This window comes from Rhipicephalus sanguineus, chromosome 2, assembly GCF_013339695.2.
Source record: "Rhipicephalus sanguineus isolate Rsan-2018 chromosome 2, BIME_Rsan_1.4, whole genome shotgun sequence".
NCBI lineage: Eukaryota > Metazoa > Arthropoda > Arachnida > Ixodida > Ixodidae > Rhipicephalus > Rhipicephalus sanguineus.
Window position 1 is genome coordinate 185,952,299 of NC_051177.1, and position 6,000 is coordinate 185,958,298.

Sequence of the window (6,000 nt, forward strand, 5' to 3'; positions counted from 1 at the left end):
AGCAGCAGCCTAGTGTAACACTCTAAACACCCTAAAATGCCTGCAGACTTCTTGGTTAAAAAATAGCTAGCAAGAGAGTGCACAATTCCAGTTCTTACCGTTGCACTGCATGAGTTGCAGATCCCGTATTCCCCTGCTTTCTCAATAACATCTGCCATTGTTTCAGCGGTGATCATTTTTGACTGTGTCATCCGCACTCCATATCTTCAAGAGAGGCATGCTCGATAGTTGTATCTGCAATACAGAAGGAAATTATTACTTTCAATGCCCAAAATATGTTTACACTAATAAACCAACAAAACTGCCTTTAGAGGCAGTTGGGTTTGTTTACGAGAGCAAGATTTGTGCCGAAACGTTTCACGAGAAATACACCGCTTTAGACAAAAATACCTCTCGATTGATATATCACAGTTATAGACACAGACACTGTTGGCCTTTGAATTTTGCACAGCAAAGTTGATACTCAACTGCAGCAGATCCTCTTGCAAACAAACGGTGCTCCTGAAAGCAGCAACCGCTTTTGTTTTTGCAAAATTTAGCAGAGTCAGGAAAGGTTAAGACCGGTATGGCTCCAACAAAAACAGGAGGAGGGCGGGAGGGGTTTGTTTGTTTCTCGAAGCTTTAGAATGAACTTTGTTTCCGTTTCGGGAGAGAATGACGACAGAGTTGCCAAGTTGCACCTTTTAAATGCGTTTCGAAGCGTGAGAGTACGTTCATTGTCTCACTGTTTTACTTTAGCTTGTAAAACAAGAACAGTGGGACGACTTCCTTTGGAGCGGTTAAAATCGTTGTTGTGGTTATCAGTGCATGCAGATTTCCACAATAGCTTTTGTTGGTTGGCCTCAGAAGCTAGTTTCGGTTTCTTGAAAAGAAATTTTGTACTTTGCATATTTTTTAATGTTTCCCTAGGGGGATGCACAATCTAGAGCAGGTTCTGACAGTTTTGGTGTAGCTGGATTCTTATGGTGGATTTTTTTTTCATTTCGCCCGTGTATGCCGCTTGGGAACATGCACTTCCACTTTGTAGACAACTGCTTAAGTTTTGTTTCGGTGCATGGTTTTTGGGTGCCAGTAGAGGCTATAGGATGTGTTCATTGGTCTGTGCATTGCAATGAGGCTTTCTTTTAAGATTTGCTTGATGCATGCACTGCTACCTAAACATATGGAGACATACTCATTTCTCGGAAAACAGGGAGATTGAGCATTTCGAAGAAATGTTTCCTTTTTCTGCTGTGTTGTTTTCCGAAAGAAGCAGTTTGGTAGGTTTTTTTTCAGAGTTCTGTGAAAATTGCTCATTTATTTCCTTCTGTGAGATTGGAACATGCAATTGCTTTGTTTCTTCTGAATAAATTATTCCCTACTGATGCTTTTGGCTTCCCGAATGGTTCGAGCTGAAATTTCAGTAGTGGCCAGTATATGTTGCTTTGTGGTTGACTGACACATTTATAGAGCCTCCTATTTGGGTTGTAACTCATAGATTAAGGGATGGGAGCTGTGATCAGTCTTTTCTGCATTAGCATGTCAACTGAATATGTAGTACTATGTATCAATAGCTCAGTAAGCGCTTGGCATGTGATATCACTATAATTCATGATAATATATATATATCTGAGGAAGCGTTTGTTTTAGTTAAAGTGTGCTGAGGTCTCAAGCTTCATTTTTCTTGGTGATGATGGCCATGTTTAACAAGATTAAGGCCCTCACTGGCGCTTCCCCACGGATAAACGAAGCTCCAATGAGGGCATCGATCATCATCACTATGAAAAATGGAGCACTCAGCACTTTTTACCTGAAACCAGGTGTTTCTCCGGCACATTACTTATAGAGAAACCATAAATAAAAAAATCACAGCATATCCACGTGGTGAATGATGATGAGTGGGGCGAAGCGAACTCGCGCTGCAGCACGGCGATGGCATTGGCGCGAGCCTGCTGCTTCTTGATGGAAAATATTGTGACTAGATTGTTGGAGAACCACAATCTGTCGTACACACCGCAACTATGGCCGAAAATGTTATCAAGGAAGTCCCACTGGAAGCGCGCGTCGGCGCCTTCGGGCAGAGCCCGCCTGATGTGTTTTGCAGCCACTTCACGTGATCGCACAGCCTCGGCCTCTGCCTGCCGGTACGCGCGCTTTCTCGCAGCTTCACGGTCCTTCACATTTTGAAGATCCGACTGGTGCCGCAGCCGTGCAGCTTCGGCCTCGCGGGCTAGAACGGCGGGGTCTTCGCGCCGCAGCCGTGGAGCTTGTGGAGCAGCTTCGGCCTCGCGGGCTCGAACGGCGCGGTCTTCTCGCCACAGCCGTGCAGCTTGTCGAGCAGCTTCGGCCTCGCGGGCTCGAACGGCGGGGTCTTCTCGCCGTAGCCGTGCAGCTTGTAGAGCAGCTTCGGCTTCGCGGGCTCGAACGGCGGAATCTGCTTCGCGGCGTCGACGTGCAGCTTCGGCCTCGCGGGCTCTCACCTGAGGATTCTGTCTGCGAGCGCGCGCTGCCTCCGCCTTCCGTGCCCTCCGTTCCGCAGCCTTGTCTTCCATCTGGCGACTCCGAGCTAAAGAGAAAACGTGCCAAGAGGGAGCCTCATGGTGCGTTACTTTTGAAATTTTTTCTTCGGGTGTCGTTGAAAACACGAGACGTAGTAAAGAAGAAAGAACGCCACACAGGCGAACACGCAACGAGAGTGTCACTCGTCAACGTCGTCGTCTTCTTCTACTGCATACCAGGACGCGCGCTTCTCACGAACTAGAGGTAGGCTACTACAAACAAACCTACAAACGGAGGATGGACAGACCCACGGCATAAGGATCTTCGCCCCTAAAACTGCTCAGCCACCTAAACTCCTTCAGTTTACTTGTGAATGCAGAAACGACAGATCACTCCCATTCCTTGTTCAATAAGCAAGAAGAGGTTACCTTTGTTGGTCTACCACAAAGAAACACATGTAGGCTGCCACTTTTATTGCAGTTCAACCCACCTGGCAAAACTGGTAGATGGCACGGTACGGGATCGAAGCTCCAGGGGCATCGAATGGAGACTGAAGTTCTGGTGACGGTACAGCACCTGCACCACTTCGTAAAGGCGTTTATTGACGGCGGGCTTGACGGCGACGATGCACGAAGGCGACAGTCACGACAAAGGGCAGACTCGCAGACTCTCACGAGCATGAGCACGAGCGGCGTGCTCTCTGAGAAGAGGCGGAGTGGGCGACCCACTAGAAGGCGCTGGAGAGGACGGCCCATTACAGCGTTCCAATGCTTCTCTACATGAGCTTCAGTGGTGACTGCCTTATTCAAAAGAACTGAAACGAATCACACGTTAAAAGCTGACGGAATGAAAGGAAGGGCGATTTTCGCCAACTACAAGAAGCAGCCTATCCAAATCAATTAGTTCAAAAGACAACCTCACAAAAAACGAAAACAAAAAACATGTTTCATCCCTCTGTCATAGGAATCGGTATAACACGAAAGTGAAACGTGTCTTCACAGACGTAGTTGAGCGTTTGTTGCGCATTCTTTCGCCCCAAGGGCGAGGGAATGAATGCTACAGCAACAAATTGTAATGTCACGCGAAGAACGGCAAGCAGCTCGAAACTTGCAACGCACTGCTCAACCAGAAAGAACGCACCGAACGAACATACACAGGAAGAGAACAAACTAACTGCCACATTTGTAACTTAATTCTGCGTGAGCACCGCGCTCCTTTCGCAAAAGCGGCCGCTGCAGTGAGCCAAGTGACATTCGTGCTCTCAACGCGAGACGTACAAACCACCGCGATCACGAGATAAGCGCACGCACAAGCGACCACGCCCTGTAGCAGCGGGCGCTCGTCGCAACGGCGACGACCTTTCAGGCACGCTCTTATACGCTCTTCGAGCCCTTCGCACCATCTCGCTAGTGATAACGAAAACACGCTGTAACGCAGACCTCTGAGTACAGCCACCGGTAAATGGTGTATATAAATTGCTCACCGTTAGCATTGCGAGGTACGTGAAGTCCGTGGCGGAAGCGTTTCGCGCTGCGCGCTGCAGAGCGAGGGGTGGTAAGTTCGATTCCCAGTAACGGAACTATTTTTTCTGGTTTTTTTTCTTTGCCCACTCTCGGTCTTTATATTTTACAACGTCATATCCGTGACGCAAATACGTCAGTGGAGCCGTGGTGGACCCCGGCATAAAACACTTTCGTGTTAGAAAACCAAACTGTTTCAAACCTAACGGACATATTGACTTTTTTTTGCTTGGAGTCCTTATAAAGTCTTGAACAAATAGCCCAAACAGGCAGGTGATTCTGTCAAATTGTTTAGCTTCCAGTCAAAAGAGGCAACTAAACATCTTACCGGTTTGAGTAAACTGCATCTAGCCTTCGAGAAAACGACACCTAGTGAATGTACTACCTTCATGCATAAGTGCTCTTGGCAATTTAGATAACCTCGCAGTACTGTGGCATAATAAGTTGGCATTATCATACATATTACTTTTCTTAGCATAAAAGCAATTCAGTAGCATGCTGGAAAATCAACAGAGTTCACAGCAGCAACCTCACGGCTAGACACAAAAATAAGGTAAGCGAGCTTAACATTTCTGAAGATTCTGAAAATGACCAAGCGCAATTATGGACATAAACGTACTTTTTCAAGTGAGCAAGTCTGTCTGCAATATTAGCTGGGGATGACACTTTCCCTTTTCACAGGCTAGTCATTGCATATTAGCTAAAAGTGTTTTTGCAACATCTGTTGTTACAGCCACTCTGATCCATAATAGTCTGCTCATCAGAATCCCTATTTCATTTCCTTGAAAACAAGTTCCTCCAAGAACTAAAAATGTTGCCTACAGAAACATTGTGAGGAGCATATGTGGAATAGATTGCTATAATCTAATAAGCCCTTCATTTTCGACAGCCCGAAGAAAGTGGCATTATTTTTCACGTCATACTTGTGCCTTATGCCCAAAATCTTAAAGGAAGTGCAAAAATTACACAAGGAAGAAGTGTCCAGGTAGAAGCTAATGCAACGTGAAGTATGGCATTAACTTCATCTACAGCATACAAAATATTAGTTACTATAACCCTTTTGTTTAGAGTGTCCAGTATACAGAGCAGACTGAATGATGCCTGTATAACAGGTTGAGGGAACATCATAGTTCACTGAAAAATTTTGCAATAGACCTTTTTCAAGCATGGGAGCGCCACCAACAGGCTCGCAAGCATTCGCAGGAAAAGTGTGTACGCTGCATGAGCTGCCGAGGTGAGTGCACGGGTCTCACACTTTAGATTTCCGCCTGCGCTATGCCACCACTTCTCAAATCAAGTGAATTTGGCTGGGTGCGACGTATTTCTGCATAATTCAATCATGAAATTCGGTGTTTGTCGATAGCTACAACAGCCTCTCTATGACTTCCATTTGTCTTGTGATTCCGCGTGCCCCTGTTGGACCAGCTAGGCAGCTCAGAAGCATATTTTGTTTCTTTTTTCGCAGTAATGCCTTACAACACAAATAAACAGATACAGCACAGTTTCCTAGATGAAGTCCATGAGCGGTCAAGGCAATTCAGGGATACTCTTGCAATCTATGTCCACCAGCGCTGTAGTCGATCACTGTGTGAGGTTCTGATATTTAGAGATTATGTGAAAGTACAGTCAGCAATTAGTAAAATAAGATACACTATTAGAAAACAGCGTGTGGCTCGCACCTCAGGAATGAAAAGACAAGCTCCTATCACACTTCGTTGACACTAGCTGGAGGTGTTGCATTTCAAAAATGCCGGTTGCGTTTTTGCATGCTGGCTCACAGGTTTGTTTTCATACTCAAAACTTGTTCACTAACTGCTTGTGCTACATGCGCTGTCCTCTCTTCCGCTTGCAGGGAGACTACAGGCTTACCACAATGGTTTTCAAGTCCTTCTTAACAAATAACAACATAGAGGCTTTGAGTCAGGAACGACACTTATTTCTCAAACCCATAAGACAAAAGGGCGCAGTATTGTAGGGTGAGGGAGTCGTGAAAGAACAGGTC